Genomic DNA, 20,446 nt, shown 5'->3' on the forward strand with positions numbered 1-20,446 from the left:
CTAGCCACTAACTCTCTGGTACCAAAGATTCCAGGATGACCAGCCAACACCGAACAATGAACCTCAGAGATAACTTTATTTGACCATCTATCAGGGACAAACAGTTTCTCCGCTGGGCAACGATCAGGTTTATTAGCCTGAAATTTTTGCAGCACCCACCGCAAATCAGGGGAGATGGCAGACACAATTACTCCCTCTTTGAGAATACCCGCCGGCTCAGATAAACTCGGAGAGTCGGGCACAAAACTCCTAGACAGGGCATCCGCCTTCACATTTTTAGAGCCCGGAAGGTACGAAACCACAAAGTTAAAACGGGCAAAAAACAGCGACCAACGAGCCTGTCTAGGATTCAACCGCTTAGCAGACTCGAGATAAGTCAAGTTCTTATGATCAGTCAAGACCACCACGCGATGCTTAGCTCCTTCAAGCCAATGACGCCACTCCTCGAATGCCCACTTCATGGCCAGCAACTCTCGATTGCCAACATCATAATTTCGCTCAGCAGGCGAAAACTTCCTGGAAAAGAAGGCGCATGGTTTCATCACCGAGCAATCAGAACTTCTCTGCGACAAAACAGCCCCTGCTCCAATCTCAGAAGCATCAACCTCGACCTGGAATGGAAGCGAAACATCTGGTTGACACAACACAGGGGCAGAAGAAAAACGACGCTTCAACTCTTGAAAAGCTTCCACAGCAGCAGAAGACCAATTGACCACATCAGCACCTTTCTTGGTCAAATCGGTCAATGGTTTAGCAATACTAGAAAAATTGCAGATGAAGCGACGATAAAAATTAGCAAAGCCCAGGAACTTTTGCAGACTTTTCAGAGATGTCGGCTGAGTCCAATCATGGATGGCTTGGACCTTAACAGGGTCCATCTCGATAGTAGAAGGGGAAAAAATGAACCCCAAAAATGAAAGCTTCTGAACACCAAAGAGACACTTTGATCCCTTCACAAACATAGAATTAGCACGCAGGACCTGAAACACCGTTCTGACCTGCTTCACATGTGACTCCCAATTATCCGAGAAGATCAAAATATCATCCAAGTATACAATCAGGAATTTATCCAGGTACTCTCGGAAGATGTCATGCATAAAGGACTGAAACACTGATGGAGCATTGGCAAGTCCGAATGGCATCACTAGATACTCAAAATGGCCCTCGGGCGTATTAAATGCAGTTTTCCATTCATCGCCTCGCTTAATACGCACAAGATTATACGCACCACGAAGATCTATCTTGGTGAACCAACTAGCCCCCTTAATCCGAGCAAACAAATCAGATAACAGCGGCAAGGGGTACTGAAATTTAACCGTGATCTTATTTAGAAGGCGGTAATCTATACAAGGTCTCAGCGAACCATCCTTCTTGGCCACAAAAAAGAACCCCGCTCCTAATGGCGATGATGACGGGCGAATATGCCCCTTCTCCAAGGACTCCTTCACGTAACTCCGCATAGCGGCGTGCTCAGGCACAGATAAATTAAACAGTCGACCTTTTGGGAATTTACTACCAGGAATCAAATCGATAGCACAATCACAATCCCTATGCGGAGGTAGAGTATCGGACTTGGGCTCATCAAATACATCCCGGTAATCAGACAAGAACTCTGGAACCTCAGAAGGGGTGGATGATGAAATAGACAGAAATGGGACATCACCATGTACCCCCTGACAACCCCAGCTGGACACAGACATGGATTTCCAATCTAACACTGGATTATGGACTTGTAGCCATGGCAACCCCAACACGACCACATCATGCAGATTATGCAACACCAGAAAGCGAATAACCTCCTGATGTGCAGGAGCCATGCACATGGTCAGCTGGGTCCAGTACTGAGGCTTATTCTTGGCCAAAGGCGTAGCATCAATTCCTCTCAATGGAATAGGACACTGCAAGGGCTCCAAGAAAAACCCACAACGCCTAGCATACTCCAAGTCCATCAAATTCAGGGCAGCGCCTGAATCCACAAATGCCATGACAGAATAAGATGACAAAGAGCAGATCAAGGTAACGGACAAAAGAAATTTTGACTGTACCGTACCAATGGTGGCAGACCTAGCGAACCGCTTAGTGCGCTTAGGACAATCAGAGATAGCATGAGTGGAATCACCACAGTAGAAACACAGCCCATTCTGACGTCTGTGTTCTTGCCGTTCAACTCTGGTCAAAGTCCTATCGCACTGCATAGGCTCAGGTTTATGCTCAGATAATACCGCCAAATGGTGCACAGATTTACGCTCACGCAAGCATCGACCGATCTGAATGGCCAAAGACATAGACTCATTCAGACCAGCAGGCATAGGAAATCCCACCATGACATCCTTAAGGGCTTCAGAGATACCCTTTCTGAAAATAGCTGCGAGCGCACCTTCATTCCATTGAGTGAGTACGGACCACTTTCTAAATTTCTGACAATATACCTCTATCTCATCCTGACCCTGACACAGAGCCAGCAAATTTTTCTCTGCCTGATCCACTGAATTAGGTTCATCGTACAGCAATCCGAGTGCCAGGAAAAACGCATCAATATTACTTAATGCAGGATCTCCTGGCGCAAGAGAAAATGCCCAGTCCTGAGGGTCGCCACGTAAAAAAGAAATAATGATCCTAACTTGTTGAACTGGGTCACCAGAGGAGTGAGGTTTCAAAGCCAGAAATAGTTTACAATTATTTTTGAAACTCAGAAATTTAGTTCTATCTCCAAAAAACAAATCAGGAATAGGAATTCTTGGTTCTAACATAGAATTCTGAACCACAAAGTCTTGAATATTTTGTACTCTTGCCGTGAGCTGATCCACACATGAAGACAGACCTTTAATGTCCATCGCTACACCTGTAAAATGCAAGTGACTAGCACACTCCAAAAGTGTTGTGGTGCAAAGTGGGGGTTTTATTTACATACAGTATTCACAAACGTTTCGGTCGTTACTGGACCTTCATCAGTGTGCTAATATACTAGTATGCTTAGAGAAGCCCGAGTAGCAAAGTTAGATTGCATCAATAAGAAGCCTGAAGACATATAGGTCGCGGGGGTAGGCACAAGCCGCAGAGATACAATGGTGTGTCACAAGTGACACTAACTGCTGGATGGAGCAGGAGCCACGCGGAACGTACTGCCAGTATGGGCTGCAAAATAGTGCGCATGAGGTAGAAACAAGCTACTGAGATAGGGTAGTGTGTCACGGACTGACACTATCTGCGGAATGAAGCAGGAGGCACGTGGTATGTACCGCCAGTATGGGCTGTAAAATAGTGCTCAAGGTGTAGGCACAAACCCTCTGCTTCATTCCGCAGATAGTGTCAGTCCGTGACACACTACCCTATCTCAGTAGCTTGTTTCTACCTCATGCGCACTATTTTGCAGCCCATACTGGCAGTACATTCCGCGTGGCTCCTGCTCCATCCAGCAGTTAGTGTCACTTGTGACACACCATTGTATCTCTGCGGCTTGTGCCTACCCCCGCGACCTATATGTCTTCAGGCTTCTTATTGATGCAATCTAACTTTGCTACTCGGGGCTTCTCTAAGCATACTAGTATATTAGCACACTGATGAAGGTCCAGTAACGACCGAAATGTTTGTGAATACTGTATGTAAATAAAACCCCCACTTTGCATCACAACACTTTTGGAGTGTGCTAGTCACTTGCATTTTACATAAAGGCTTGGGAACCTATGACCGTGCACCTCCTCCTTTTGGCTGTGCTGAACATTTTCTATATAACATCGCTACACCTGTGTCCTGAACCACCCAAATGTCTAGGGGAAAAAAAAGGCAAAACACAGTGCAGAGAAAAAAAATGGTCTCAGAACTTCTTTTTTCCCTCTATTGAGAATCATTAGTACTTATGGCCTCCAGTACTGTTGTGATAAGGTAATTCAGTACCACAATGGACATAGAAGTCAGAGCACATACAGTGACCTGACTATAACCCAAAAACATAGAACGAGCTCTGAGACGTGGGAACTCTGCTGACCGCAATCCCTAATCCTCTCCAACCACACTAGAGGCAGCCGTGGATTGTGCCTAACACTCCCTATGCAACTCGGCACAGCTTGAGAAACTAGCTAGCCTGAAGATAGAAAATAAGCCTACCTTGCCTCAGAGAAATACCCCAAAGGAAAAGGCAGCCCCCACATATAATGACTGTGAGTAAGATGAAAAGACAAACGTAGAGATGAAATAGATTTAGCAAAGTGAGGCCCGACTTTCTGAACAGAGCGAGGATAGGAAAGGTAACTTTGCGGTCAACACAAAACCCTACAAACAACCACGCAAAGGGGGCAAAAAGACCCTCCGTACCGAACTAACGGCACGTAGGTACATCCTCTGCATCCCAGAGCTTCCAGCAAGCAAGAAAAAACAAATAGCAAGCTGGACAGAAAAAACAGCAAACAAAATAGCAAAAGCGGAACTAGCTATGCAGAGCAGCAGGCCACAGGAACGATCCAGGAGGAAACAGGTCCAATACTAGAACATTGACTGGAGGCCAGGATCAAAGCACCAGGTGGAGTTAAATAGAGCAGCACCCAACGACTTCCCCACATCACCTGAGGAAGGAAACTCAGAAGCCGCAGTACCACTCTCCTCCACCAACGGAAGCTCATAGAGAGAATCAGCCGAAGTACCACTTGTGACCACAGGAGGGAGCTCTGCCACAGAATTCACAACAGATGACGTCGTCTCTAGAGCTGTTCTTCTTTTCTTCATCTTGTCCAGACCCCATGATGAGTTTTCTCATCCACAGCTCGTCTCTGCAGACTTCTATCTTCTCCGCTCTTTTGCAGAAAATCTCCACATGATGCCCTTAAAGATACAAGTGTCATTATAATGCTCCTGAATAAAAAAATGCCCCTCACTAAATTGTCTGACTCCCACACTGTCCTACTTATGGTACATGCTCTTCACTCTGACCTCTCCTTTCCATACCGGCCCCCTATGGGGCCCAGTATTTATACTGTACTCTCTCATCACACTCCCCCTCCTTGGTATGCTGTCCCCTCCTGGCTGCGCCTTTACACTGTCCCCTCCATGCTACGCCCCCACTACTCAGTTTCTATTCTGTGCCCACTCACTTTTCTGCCCCCATACTGTCTCCTCACACTATTCCCCTCCCTCCTCATACTGTCTCCTCTCACATCCCTCCTGTTCACCATACCGTCTCCTCATATATTTACCCCCTCACATTCTATACTGCCTGCTCACCTGACTCCCCATACTGTGTAAGCACACATCCCATCACCCTCACTCCCCGTACTCTGTCCACATCAATTTTTCACATCGCTACTTGTATTGTGTCCGCATGCATTCCCCCATTTGCTCCCCATACTGACTGCACCCATCCCCCCATACTGTTTCCTCATACATGCCCCCCATTCCCCAGTACTGATTCTGCATATATGCCCCCCATTCCCCAGTACTGTTTCCTCATACATGCCCCCCATTCCCCTGTACTGTTTCTGCATACATGCCCCCCATTCCCCAGTACTGTTTCTGCATACATGCCCCCCATTCCCCTGTACTGTTTCCCCATCTCCCCTTTGCTCTTCATTTTGTGTCCTCAAATATCCCCCCACACATTAAATCCCCCATCCCCACTTCAATTCTCCCCATACATAATAAATCCCCCTATCCTCACTCAAATTATCCCCACACACAATAAATCCCTCCATCCCCACTCCAATTGTCCCCACACATAATAAATCCCCTCATCCCCACTCAAACTCTCCACACACATAATAAATCCCCCATCCCCACTCAAAGCTTCCCCCCCCATCTTGTAGGTATGACTCAGCTCCCCCCATTCTGGTATGTATGGCTCAGCTCCCCCCCATCTTGTAAGAATGGCTCAGCTCCCTACCATCTTGTATGAATAGCTCAGCTCCCCCCACCCATCTTGTATGGTATGTATGTCTCAGCTCCCATCTTGTATGAATGGCTCAGCTTCCTCCCTCCCATCTTGTACGAATGGCTCAGCTTCCCCCCTCCCATCTTGTATGTATGGCTCAGCTCAGCTTCCCCCCATCTTGTATGAATGGCTCAGCTTCCCCCCTCCCATCTTATAGGAATATCTCAGCTCAGCTTCCCCCCTCCCATCTTGCATGTATGGCTCAGCTTCCCCCCTCCCATCTTGTATGAATGGCTCAGCTCAGCTTCCCCCTTCCCATCTTGTATGAATGGCTCAGCTTCCTCCCCCTCCCATCTTGTATGAATGGCTCAGCTTCCTCCCCCTCCCATCTTGTATGAATGGCTCAGCTTCCTCCCCCTCCCATCTTGTATGAATGGCTCAGCTCAGCTTCCCCCCTCCCATCTTGTATGTATGGCTCAGCTTCCCCCCTCCCATCTTGTATGAATGGCTCAGCTCAGCTTCCCCCTTCCCATCTTGTATGTATGGCTCAGCTTCCCCCCTCCCATCTTGCATGAATGGCTCAGCTCATCTTCCCCCCTCCCATCTTGTATGTAAAGGTACCTTCACACTGAGCAACTTTCCAACGAGAATGACAACAATCTGTGACATTGCAGCGTCCTGGATAGCGATCTCGTTGTGTTTGACACGCAGCAGCGATCAGGATCCCGCTGTGACATCGCTGGTCGTAGCTAGAAGTCTGGAACTTTATTTGGTCGTCAGGTCGGCGTGATTAGTCATGTTTGACAACAAAAGCAACGATGCCTGCAATGTTTTTTCATGGAGCTAACAACCAGCGAGAACAATAAGTACGTCACTGGATCGCTCCTGCATCGTTCTGCTGTTGCCGTGTTTGACATCTCCTAGCGACCTAAACAGCGACGCTGCAGCAATCGGCTCGTTGTCTATATCGCTGCAGTGTCGCTGAGTGTGACGGTACCTTTAGACTCAGCTTCCCCCCTCCTATCTTGTATGAATGGCTAGCTCAGCTTCCCCCCTCCCATCTTGTATGTATGGCTCAGCTTCCCCCCTCCCATCTTGTATGTATGGCTCAGCTTCCCCCCTCCCATCTTGTATGAATGGCTCAGCTTCCTCCCTCCCATTTTTTATGAATGGCTCAGCTTCCCCCATCTTGTATGAATGGCTCAGCTTCCCCCCCTCCCATCTAGTATGAATGGCTCAGCTCCCCCCCCTCCCATCTTGCATGAATAGCTCAGCTTCCCCCCTTCCCATCTTGTATGAATGGCTCAGCTTTCCCTCTGCCCATCTTGTATGAATGGCTCAGCTTCCCTCCCCTCCCATTTTGTATGAATGGCTCAGCTCAGCTTCCCCCTTCCCATCTTGTATGTATGGCTCAGCTTCCCCCCTCCCATCTTGCATGAATGGCTCAGCTCATCTTCCCCCCTCCCATCTTGTATGTAAAGGTACCTTCACACTGAGCAACTTTCCAACGAGAATGACAACGATCTGTGACATTGCAGCGTCCTGGATAGCGATCTCGTTGTGTTTGACACGCAGCAGCGATCAGGATCCCGCTGTGACATCGCTGGTCGTAGCTAGAAGTCCGGAACTTTATTTGGTCGTCAGGTCGGCGTGATTAGTCATGTTTGACAATAAAAGCAACGATGCCTGCAATGTTTTTTCATGGAGCTAACAACCAGCGAGAACAATAAGTACGTCACTGGATCGCTCCTGCATCGTTCTGCTGTTGCCGTGTTTGACATCTCCTAGCGACCTAAACAGCGACGCTGCAGCAATCGGCTCGTTGTCTATATCGCTGCAGTGTCGCTGAGTGTGACAGTACCTTTAGACTCAGCTTCCCCCCTCCTATCTTGTATGAATGGCCAGCTCAGCTTCCCCCCTCCCATCTTGTATGAATGGCTCAGCTTCCCCCCTCCCATCTTGTATGAATGGCTCAGCTTCCCCCCTCCCATCTTGTATGTATGGCTCAGCTTCCCCCCTCCCATCTTGTATGAATGGCTCAGCTCATCTTCCCCCCTCCCATCTTGTATGTAAGACTCAGCTTCCCCCTTCCTATCTTGTGTGAATGGCTAGCTCAGCTTCCCCCTTCCTATCTTGTGTGAATGGCTAGCTCAGCTTCCCACCCTCCCATCTTGTATTTATGGCTCAGCTTCCCCCCTCCCATCTTGTATGAATGGCTAGCTCAGCTCCCCCCCTCCCATCTTGTATTTATGGCTCAGCTTCCCCCCTCCCATCTTGTATGAATGGCTCAGCTCATCTTCCCCCCTCCCATCTTGTATGTAAGACTCAGCTTTCCCCCTCCTATCTTGTGTGGATGGCTAGCTCAGCTTCACCCCCCTCCCATCTTGTATGAATGGCTCAGCTTCCCCCCTGCCCATCTTGTATGTATGGCACAGCTTCCTCACCTTCCCATCTTGTATAAATGGCTCAGCTTCCCCCCCTCCCATCTTGTATGAATGGTTCAGCTCCCCCATCTCATATGAATGGCTCAGCTCAGCTCCCCCCCCCCTCACGCTCCAATCCTGCATGCATGACTCGCTCCCCCAACCTCTTCCCATCCTCCCTCCACCCTCCTTCATCCTCCCCCTTTCCTCCCTGGCTGTCATACTCCCCTTTCCCACACCGAGTCGAACATCCCACCATCTCTGTCCTGGAGCGGCAGCGTCTTCCTGCGTGAGTGGTCACGTGGTACCGCTCATTAAGGTGATGTATATGCGTCCATATTCATCACCTTAATGAGCGGTACCACGTGACCGCTCACACAGGACGAGCTGCAGGCGCTGAGACCAGGCATCGCTCGAGTAGGGTGAGCATGACATCCTCAAGCGGGCGGGAGAGTGGGGGGGTGGGGTGAGGTGGTGGGCGGGAGGAGACCCCGGACTTTAATAAACAAAAAGCAAAACTTCACCAGGAATGGCGGCATCATCTGTCTGGAAACATCAACCGCGAGAAGCGAACAGCGAAGTCAGAGAAATTCCTGGGATATCCACACTATAGACCCACATGGGTGTCCCCTCTGGTCTATAGATTAACAGGCTTCTTTCTTAGCTGCAATCCTCTCCAGCTTATGTCTTGTTTGGAACAAAATGCTTGTGTAAGGCTTCTTTCACACTTCCGTCGGTACAGGGCCGTCGCTAAGCATCGGTGTGACGTACCGACGGATGTTGTGAAAATTCGGCACAACGTGGGCAGCAGATGCAGTTTTTCAACGCATCCGCTGCCCATTCTAAAGTCCCGGGGAGGAGGGGGTGGAGTTCCGGCCGCGCATGCACAGTAGGAAATGCATGACCCGACGTACGAAAAGAAACGGTCCGCCAAAACATGACGCATCCAGTGCATGACGGACATGACGTATGGCCATACGTCGCGATCCGTCACCAATAGAAGTCTAAGGGGAAAAAACGCATCCTGCGGGCACATTTGCAGGATGCGTTTTTTTTTCCATTGCAACGGAGGCCAAATGACGCAAGTGTGAAGGAAGCCTAACCAAATGTTACACAAGCTCTAATAGGTTCTATTTGTTCAGTATAATATCTCTCTTCAGAGTGGCCAGCTCTTCAGATGTCAAATTACATTGGACAAATACGTCACCCTGGATATGACGTGCCAAAAACTCTCCTAGTACTGGATGTTCTACCATATTATAAACACGACATTTGTCACCAAACATTAATAGCGAAGCTATGCAGCAATTATAAACATATGTTTTCCCACTGAAAAATATAAAAATACACCGTTCTCACCAAATATTGATAGTGAAACTATGTAATTGGATGAATACTTTAAACAAGCATGTTCTCATTAAAGAGTTATGCAATATCCAGGTGTTAGGAAAGTTACAGAAAACTACAAGGTTAACATGAACTGAACTGTTACTGTAAATATATGTTAAAGGGGTCTTTAAAGACAGGCTACCAATATGGGTCCCTGATGGTCATTAAAATATTAGCACTACAATCCACCCTTAACCATTGGGAATGGGCGAGGTTGCAAGAATGGTTCAATTAATATTTTTTTTAAAGGAGTCTGTGTCTTTCTTTAAATTAAAGAAAGAACTTTATTCTGGGTGTCTGTGTTTTCATAAAGTATGACTATGGGGTTAGTAATGGCGTCATATTGACGCCTCTGCATTATTAACCTCGGGGCTTAATGTTACTTGACAATACAAAAGTGACCTCAATCCCCCCACTTTCACCCCACCGCTACAGGGCAAGTGAGAAGAGCAAGGCTAAGAGACAGAATTGGTGCATCTTTTAGAGATGTGCCTTTTCTAGGGCGGCTGAGAGCTGATGTTTTTAGCCCGAGTAGGGCCAGTATCCATGGCCCCTTCCTAGGCTATTAATATCAGCTGTCTGCATAGCCTTTGCTGGTTATTATTTATAAGGGGACCCTGTTGTGAATTCTGTTGTCAAGCTCCCTCCTGTGGTCATGAATGGTACTTCGGCTGGTTCTGGCCATGGGGCTGCGGCTTCTGAGTTTCCTTCCACAGGTGACGAGGTTAATTCGTTAGCTATGTATATATACAATAGTGATATATACTGGTAGGCGCTAGGAAAATAACGGAGAATGGTAAAAGAAATAAATAAAATATTCACACAATAGAAAAAGAAAGAGAAATCTTATAAAAAAGTGTCCCAGTCTCAGTCTTTAACTAAAACAATGGTCGCTGACAGGATGACAATATATTCGTTTGACACAGGCAATAGTAGTTCAGAGCACTCAGCAGTAGTTCCTACCTGTACCATAGGATAAGAAGTCTTGAGCGCTCCCGTTGACAAAAAATCCTTCAGCGGACATAGAAAGTCTGATCCAGTGGCTGCCCCGGCCGGCGGCAAGCCACAAAGCAGCTGGTCTCCCGGAGACCCGGCCTCCAGTCATCGGTTTTCCCTCTGCTCATTACGAAAATTACGCGGGAGCACCATTTTTTTCAGAAAAATTATCTGTTATTCATTAAATACATGTACAGAAAGCTGTACACACACTGTACTAATTGTATATGTCACTGACATCTGCATATCTACCTATTCTATTTGTATTTACTGTATGTAATCCATCTATTCTATCTTGTCAGCTCCTGCTGTAATTTTACACTACGCGGCAGATGAATTGCTGGCTTATTATATATATATATACACTAGATGGTGGCCCAATTCTAACGCATCGGGTATTCTAGAATATGCATGTCCTCGTAGTATATTGCCCAGCGACGTAGTATATTGCCCAGCGACGTAGTATACAGCACGTAGTATATTGCCCAGTTACGTAGTATATTGCCCAGCTACGTAGTATACAGCACAGAGCCACGTAGTATATTGCCCAGTGATGTAGTATACAGCACAGACCCAAGTAGTATATTGCACACCGACGTAGTATACAGCACAGAGCCACGTAATATATTGCCCAGCCACGTAGTATATTGGGCAGTCACGTAGTATATTGCCCAGCTACGTAGTATATTGCCCAGCCACATGTCACAGGTTAAAAAATAAAAAAATAAACATATACTCACCTTCCGATCCGAGGGCCCCTTGTAGTTCTGTCGCCTGCTTCCGGTCCCAGGGTGTGATGACGTCGCGGTCACATGACCATGACGTTATGGAAGGTCCTTCTCGCGCAGGTGCGCAGGACCTGTGATGACATCGCGATCACATGACCGTGACATCATGGAAGGTCCTTGTCGCATACCATCCTTAGCACCAGAGCGTCGCGAGGAGTGGGAAAGGCGCCGGAGGGTGAGTATATGATGATTTTTTAAAATTATTTTTAACATTAGATCTTTTTACTATTGACGCTGCATAGGCAGCATCAATAGTAAAAACTTGGTCACACAGGGTTAATAGCGGCAGTAACGGAGTGAGTTACCCGCGGCATAACGCGATCCGTTACAGCTGGCATTAACCCTGTGTGAGCAGTGACTGCGGGGAGTATGGAGCTGGCGCTGACTGCAGGGGAGAAGGGAGGGACTAATCGGACTGTGGCCCTCGCTGATTGGTCGCGGCAGCCATGACAGGCAGCTGGCGAGACCAATCAGCGACTTGGATTCCATGACAGACAGAGGCCGCGACCAATGAATATCTGTGACAGACAGAATGACAGACAGACAGAAAGACGGAAGTGACCCTTAGATAATTATATAGTAGATATGTATATATATGTGTGTCACTGACATATATATATATATATATATATATATATATATATATATATATATATACTATAGATATTCTATGTGTATATATCTATTATCTCTATTCTGTTCTAACCTGTCATGCTATGCTTTTACTGAACGCAGCACATGAATTGCCGGCTTTTCAAAGGGCACCGGTGCGTAAAGATCGGACAGCACTCACATGGTCTAAGTGCTGTGCTATTTTTTTCTCACACCTATAGGCTTCCATTGGCGAGTCTCGGCTGAGTCTCGGTGACAATCGCAGCATGTTTGTTCAACTATTTAGGCTTCGATTTTGCACACGTCGAATACGGCTGAGAAAAGAAACGCTGATTTGAGCTGCCCCATAGATAAACACTGGTCCGAGTGCTATGCGATGTTTTCTCGCATAACACTCTTCCGTATTCTATGGTGGTGTGATGGCGGCCTAATGCTTTTGGTGTCTGGTAGAAACCAATTTCCTGATATTGATCATACAGCTCCCCCCACTCCTGTATTATATTCACGTTACAGTGACTTCACCCGCTATGACAGTTGTTCCATTGGGATCCGGTGGCAAACATGAGCTGTAGACCTTACAAAACGCAGGTTTCACAGCACTTGATGGCCCTCTGAAAATTATAATCGAGAGCCTCATATTGACATGGTGGTAGTGGCAGGCAAAGCCCAAAATTCAAATGGGCATGTTTGAAATGGTATTGTAAAAGGATGGGGAATATGTGTGCACATACCCTTATTGGTATTATATTTCTCACCCATAGGGTATTCCGTGGCCTGGAGTACATTTACTTAGTATATATGGTATTCCTCAAAAATGCATAGTCTTTATGAGTCTAGGAGTAGCAATACATGACAATTTGAACGGAATGTGTATGAGGCCCTCCTTTCTATCTAATATAGGGTGTTTCTGAGACCTTCTCAGTCCCTAATTTTTGGCAGTTCTTGCTTCCTTCATAAATTACACTGAAATTTCCTATTTTTCAATAAGATCCAATTTTGGTTTACGGTACTTAGATTACATTTTTTTAAAAATCCTTTTCTATTTTGCCTTATGTATAAGTTATTATACAGGAAAAAAATGTTTAACATTTTTTCCTATAAAATGTAATTTATTGTCGGTTTGGAATGTTTTATTGTTTTTTATTGTTTTTATTGTTTTATTCCTTAACGTGAAGTAAAAATATGACACCATTGTTCTCAGCAACAAGCTTCCATTCAGCACTTTTCCCATCCATTTGAACATTGTTACTGCTTCCCAGACCTCGTTGTAGGGTCTGCCGGAAAAAAACACAGCTTTCCCATTAACTCCCGTTATACTCGTTACTCAAAACGAGAATGTGAGTATTAGGAATTGCTTGTTTTGAGCACCCGACCATTTTAGTGCTCGCTCATTGCTACGTTTTTCGTCTCATCTTTTTTTACCGAAATCTCCACTTATTGGAAATATGTCATGATGGTAAGATTGATACCTAACCTATTTGCATGAAATGACTGTAGATTTAAATAATAATACTTGCCAAATCTGGTAATAACCTGACTATTTAAACAATACATCTGTCCATAATCTCAAGAAAGATATAAAATATAATAATTTAATACAATAAGGAAATATAAGTAACATACACGTTGTTTAAAATGTTTTAATTTTGTTATCTCTTACTTTTTTACAGCTCCCAATGGATCTTCACTTCTGCTTCCTCTCAAATTGCAATGTTTCTTTAAAAATCAAAATCCTCATTCTGTCCTATCTCATTATTGTTCAATTAAGTGAAATTCCTGTTCTTTTTTTTATTGCTAAACACATATTTACACTTTGAATAGAAATGTTATTTACTTGAGCACTAATCAATAATAAAGCTTGTCTTCCTGAAACATGCAAAAGCATTTGTCTTTTATTTTGTATAAACTGAAAAGTGCTATTCAAAGCTGGATACAAGCTTTAAATCTATATTTAGCCCCTTCGCGACATGCGGCGTATATATACGGCGCTGCGATCTTGCAAACCACGGTATATTTATGGCGCCACGATTGCATGAGCTCCCATTGATCAAATGCGGGTGTCAGGTCTATGTGGGAGTTGACACCCTGCAGCAACGCCCATGATAACCCCTGTGATGCCGGTGTCATTATATACATCGACATCACGAGACATCGCAGAGAGATGCAGCACAATTCCGATCACATTGTGATGATGGTCTCTATGGTGACTGCAGACCAAAAGATTGCCAGGGGGTCACCAGGGATGGTGACCTGTCAGCTCCTGCTCACGGGAGAAGCTGACACACCTCCTCCCTGTGTTAAAGACTCTAATCTAATGCCCTGCAATGCAGAACCATGGCAGAGTATTAGTTCAGCGATCTATTACTGCAAACTTGATGCATACTAGAACAATATAAAAAAACAAAGTTAATAAAAAAATTTTTTTTAAAAAATCACAAAAAAGAATAAAGAAAAAAATATTTCAATAAATACATTTATTTATGTAAAAATGATAAACAAAAGTATACATATTTGGATCAGACTTATAAAATCTGTCCCAATAGTTAACCCCTCCAGTTAACACCATTAACCCCTTTCTGTCATTGGACTTACTATTCCGTCCATGTGGGGTGGGCCTTAATTCCCAAGGACGGAATAGTATGTCCAGCGCGATCGGCCGTGCTCACGGGGGAGCGTGGCCGGGTGTCAGCTGCCTATCGCAGCTGACATCCAGCACTATGTGCCAGGAGCTGTCACGGACCGCCCCGGCACATTAACCCCCAGCACACCACGATCAAACGTGATCGCAGTGTGCCAGCGGTATAGGGAAGCATCGCGCAGGGAGGAGCTCCATGCAGGTTTCCCTGAGACCCCCCGCAGCAATGCGATGTGATCGCATTGCTGCGAGGGTCTTTTACCTTCCTCCCTGCAGCAGCCCCGGATCCAAAATGGCAGTGGCATTCCAGGTCCTGCAGGGAGGGAGGTGGCTTACCAAGTGCCTGCTCAGAGCAGGCGCTTGGTAAGCCTGCAGTGCTGTAAGTCAGATCGCTGATCTGGCAGAGTGCTGTGCAAACTGTCAGATCAGCGATCTGTGATGTCTTTCCTCTCCCCCCCCCCGGGACAAAGTAAAAAAAAAAAAAAAATCCTAAATAAAGAAGAAAAATATAATATTCCCATAAATACATTTCTTTATCTAAATAAAAAAACAAACAATAAAAGTACACATATTTAGTATCGCCGCGTCCGTAACGACCCCACCTATAAAGTTGTCCCACTAGTTAACCCCTTCAGTAAACATCGTCAGAAAACAAAAAACGAGGAAAAAAACAACGCTTTATTATCATACCGCCAAACAAAAAGTGGAATAACACGCGATCAAAAAGACAGATATAAATAACCATGGTACCGCTGAAAACATCATCTTGTCCTGCAAAAAACGAGCCATGAAACAGCATCATCAGCAAAAAAATAAAAAAGTTACAGTCCTGAGAATAAAACGATGCAAAAATTATTTTTTCTATAAAAGTTTTAATCGTATAAAAGTGCCAAAGCATAAAAAATGAATAAATGAGGTATCGCTGTAATTGTACTGACCCGAAGAATAAAACTGCTTTATTAATTTTACCAAACGCGGAACGGTATAAACGCCTCCCCCAAAAGAAATTCATGAATAGCTGTTTTTTGGTCATTCTGCCTCACAAAAATTGGAATAAAAAGCGATCAAAAAAGTCACGTGCCCGAAAATGTTACCAATAAAAACGTCAACTCGTCCCGCAAAAAACAAGACCTTATATGACTCTGTGGACCAAAATATGGAGAAATTATAGCTCTCAAAATGTGGTAACGCAAAAAATATTTTTTGCAATAAAAAGCGTCTTTCAGTGTGTGACGGCTGCCAATCATAAAAATCCGCTAAAAAACCCGCTATAAAAGTAAATCAAACCCCCTTTCATCACCCCCCTTAGTTAGGGAAAAATTTAAAAAAATGTATTTATTTCCATCTTCCCGTTAGGGTTAGGGCTAGGGTTAGGGCTTCATTTTTATTTAAACATTCCAAAAATCCCTGTGAAACACCTGAAGGGTTAATAAACTTCTTGAATGTGGTTTTGAGCACCTTGAGGGGTGTAGTTTTTAGAATGGTGTCACACTTGGGTATTTTCTATCATATAGACCCCTCAAAATGACTTCAAATGAGATGTGGTCCCTAAAAAAAAATGGTGTTGTAAAAATGAGAAATTGCTGGTCAAATTTTAACCCTTAACTCCCTAAAAACAAAAATTTTTGGTTCCAAAATTGTGCTGATGTAAAGTAGACATGTGGGAAATGTTACTTATTAAGTATTTTGTGTGACATATCTCTGTGATTTAATTGCATAAAAATTCAAAGTTGGAAATTTTCAAAATTTTCGCCAAATTTGCATTTTTTTCACAAATAAACGCAGGTAATATCAAAGAAATGTTACCACTGTCATGAAGTACAATATGTCACGAGAAAACAGTGTCAGAATCACTGGGATCCGTTGAAGCGTTCCAGAGTTATAACCTCATAAAGGGACACTGATCAGAATTGTAAAAATTGGCCTGGTCATTAACGTGCAAACCACCCTTGGAGGTAAAGGGGTTAAAGAAAATAAAAAACAAGGCAAAATATTATGCTTTATCACAAGAAGTAAAAAAAAAATGAAAAAGACAAATGTAAATAAAAATTATATAGCTGAAAACATCATCTTGTCCATCAAAAAGCAAGCCATCAACAGCTCTGTCAGCAGAAAAATAAAAAAAGTTCTCTCTCAAAACAAAGTGATGCAAAAATAATTCTCTTTTGCATAATATAGTTTTGTGTTAGATCGCCAAAACATAAAAAACTATACAAATGTGGTATCGCTGTAATCGTACTCACCAGAAGAATAAAGCTGCCTTATCAAATTTACCACATAAAGAATGGCATAAAAAACAAACAAAAAATGCAGAATTTCTGTTTTTTGATCATTCTGCCTCCCAAAAATCGGAATAGAAAGAAATAAAAAAGTTATGTGCCCAAAAATGGTATCAGTAAAAAGTTTAACTCGTACAGCAAAAAATAAGCCCTATTGAAATCTGGAAAACTTATAGCTATCAAAAAAAGCAATAACATGCTTTTGGAATTAAAAGCATCTTTCAGTGTGTGACAGCAGCCAAACACAAAAAACGATTTCAATCTGGTATTGCTGTAATCACTTATACCATACAAGGAACGGTGAAAAAAATAGAATCAATTCTTCACCTGCTGTTGATTTGTTCATTCTGAAATCCCAAAGATTGCTGTAAGGCTTATCGCACTGAGCGCTGAGATCTTACACCGGGGCTTCCATGTAAATCTCTGAAATATGTGATTCAGACTAAACCCTAGGAAGAAAATTCCCATTAATAAGGCAGATGGAGGCACTGTGGATGTCGCCAGACCTTTGATCTGTTGGTGTCCATCTTTTTAAGAGCAGATCTCCACAGTTTTGTGCATATCTGAAAAAAAGGACAACGCGGAATAGAGGACCGACTGAATCCAGAGTAACTCTGATGTCACATTATAGTGAATATATTCCTCGGGGGATTCACCAGAATCATGTCACTCAGATTTAGATGTAAATCCCGATGTAAGTGCTCAGCATAGAGTGCCAGATAAATGTGATCCCAAATGTTATGTAAAATGTTCCCAACAAAAGCTTCAACTTAATCCACAAAAAAAGCCCTCACCCCTAAAAGAAATTCAGAAAATTCTGCGGTCCCAAATCCAAATGCACATTCCCTTCTGAGCCTCACAGTGAGGAAGTGTGTTAGGCATTTCTATAACAATGACCGCCAACCTAATTTACAAGTGCATGTTTTCAAAAGCATGAGCTGGGCACCACAATGAACTTGGCATCCCAATTTTCACTCAGCAACATCCACTGCTTCTTGTTTCTAGAAAATACAATGCCTTGCAAAACTATTTGGCTCCCTGGAACTTTTCAACCTTTCCCACATATCCTACTTCAAACGTATAGATACCAAATGTAAATTTTTGTTGAATAATCAACAACAAATGGAACACAATTGTGAAGTTGAACAAAATTTATTGCATATTTTAAATTTTTGTGGAAATTCAAAAACTGAAAAGAGGGGCGTGTTTTATGATCTGGTGATTAAGGAGCGACATGCGACTAGCTCTGAGCAGGTGGTAACTATACTGACCGCAGTCCCTAAGCTCGACACAACACTAGAAGTAGCCGTGGAATGCTCCTAACTGCCTAGGCATCTCGTCACAGCCTAAGAGCTAACTACCCCTAAAGATAGAAGCAGGAAAACTATCTTGCCTCAGAGAAAATCCCCAAAGGATAGATTAGCCCCCCACAAGTAATGACTGAGAGGAGAAGGAAATGACATACATAGTATGAAACAAGATTAAGCACAGGAGGCCACTTCTAGCTAGATAGAAATAGTACAGGACAGAACGCTGTGCGATCAGTAATAAAAACTAGAAAAAGTCCACCGCAGAGGAATGCAAAAATCTCCACACCTGACTAAAGGTGTGGAGGGCAAACTCTGCTGCCCAGAGCTTCTAGCCTAGCTGAATAGATCCATACAGATAAGCTGGACAAATTAACAAAAATAAAGAAAGTGCTGAACAACAAAGTCCACAACAAGTGAACCGCAAAAGGGCAAGCAAGGACTTAGCTTTTGCTGAACTGGTCAGAGTGTCAGGAAAATCCTAAGAGCAATGACTCTAGGCAGGAACAATTGACAACTGGCATTGAATGAGGGATAAGGCCAGACTAATATAGCCGAGCCAGAATGACGATCAGTGAAAACAGCTGCTGAAGCTAAATCCAAGAAGCAGCCATACCACTCAAATCCACAGGAGGGAGCCCAAGAGCAGAACTCACAAAAATGCTACTTGCAACCACCGGAGGGAGCCCAAGAGCGGAATTCACAACAGTACCCCCCCTTGAGTAGGGGTCACCGAACCCTCACCAGAGCCCCCAGGCCGATCAGGACGAGCCAAATGAAAAGCACAAACCAAATCGGCGGCATGAACATCGGAGGCAACAACCCAAGAATTATCCTCCTGGCCATAACCCTTCCACTTGACAAGATACTGAAGCTTCCGCCTCGAAAAATGAGAATCCAAAATTTTCTCAACCACATATTCCAACTCCCCCTCAACCAACACCGGGGCAGGAGGATCAACAGATGGAACAATGGGCACCACATATCTCCGCAACAAAGATCTATGGAAAACATTGTGGATGGCAAAAGAGGCTGGAAGGGCCAAACGAAAAGACACAGGATTGATAATCTCAGAAATCTTATAAGGACCAATAAACCGAGGCTTGAACTTAGGGGAAGAAACCTTCATAGGAACATGACGAGAGGATAACCATACCAAATCCCCCACACGAAGCCGAGGACCAACACACCGACGGCGGTTAGCAAAACGCTGAGCCTTTTCCTGGGACAACGTCAAATTGTCCACCACATGAGTCCAAATCTGCTGCAACCTGTCCATCACAGAATCTACACCAGGACCTATTTGAGATGCTTTGTGTCTGCTGATCAGGATGATTGGGTGTCTTTCTTGCCATTGGCCGAGTTTGCCCTTAATAATCGGGCCAGTTCGGCTACTTTGGTTTCGCTTTTCTTTTGTAATTTTGGTTTCCATCCTCGTTTTTCTTCAGGGCAGGTTGAGCCTTCTGATTGTCTCCAAGGTTTGATTAGTTCGCTCAGTTTGACCATTTGTCTGAGGATGGAATGCCGAAGAAAAAGACAAATCAATACCCATCCTAGCACAAAAGACCCGCCAAAAGCTGGAAACAAACTGGGAACCTCTGTCAGACACAATATTCTCCGGAATGCCATGCAAACGAACCACATGCTGAAAAAACAATGGAACCAAATCAGAGGAGGAAGGCAATTTAGGCAAAGGTACCAAATGGACCATTTTAGAGAACCGGTCACAAACCACCCAGATAACAGACATCCTCTGGGACACAGGAAGATCCGAAATAAAATCCATGGAAATATGCATCCAAGGCCTCTCCGGGACGGGCAAAGGCAAAAGCAACCCACTAGCGTGGGAACAGCAAGGCTTAGCCCGGGCACAAGTCCCACAGGACTGCACAAAAGAACGCACATCCCGCGACAAGGAAGGCCACCAAAGGACCTAGCAACCAAATCTCTGGTACCAAAAATCCCAGGATGACCGGCCAACACAGAACAATGGACCTCAAAAATTACCTTACTTGTCCATCTATCAGGAACAAACAGCTTCCCCACAGGACAGCGGTCAGGTTTATCAGCCTGAAACTCCCGAAGCGCCCGCTGCAAATCAGGGGAGATGGCAGACAGAATCACCCCTTCCCTAAGAATGCCAACCGGCTCAAGGACTCC

The 20,446-nt window shown here is 44.6% G+C and overlaps 1 protein-coding gene across 1 annotated transcript in view; it reads left to right on the forward strand.

Annotated features, from left to right (window-relative positions):
• The window catches only part of LOC138681691 (troponin I, slow skeletal muscle-like), a 222,174-nt gene extending 208,228 nt beyond the window's left edge, over nt 1-13,946 (forward strand). Inside the window, exon 7 of the mRNA XM_069769452.1 lies at nt 13,736-13,946. The gene's annotated coding sequence lies outside the window, so the exon portion shown is untranslated. The remainder of the gene's footprint in view (nt 1-13,735) is intronic.
• The last annotated feature ends 6,500 nt before the right edge of the window (nt 13,947-20,446 follow it).

The sequence above is a fragment of the Ranitomeya imitator genome, chromosome 5, assembly GCF_032444005.1.
Source record: "Ranitomeya imitator isolate aRanImi1 chromosome 5, aRanImi1.pri, whole genome shotgun sequence".
Taxonomy (NCBI): domain Eukaryota; kingdom Metazoa; phylum Chordata; class Amphibia; order Anura; family Dendrobatidae; genus Ranitomeya; species Ranitomeya imitator.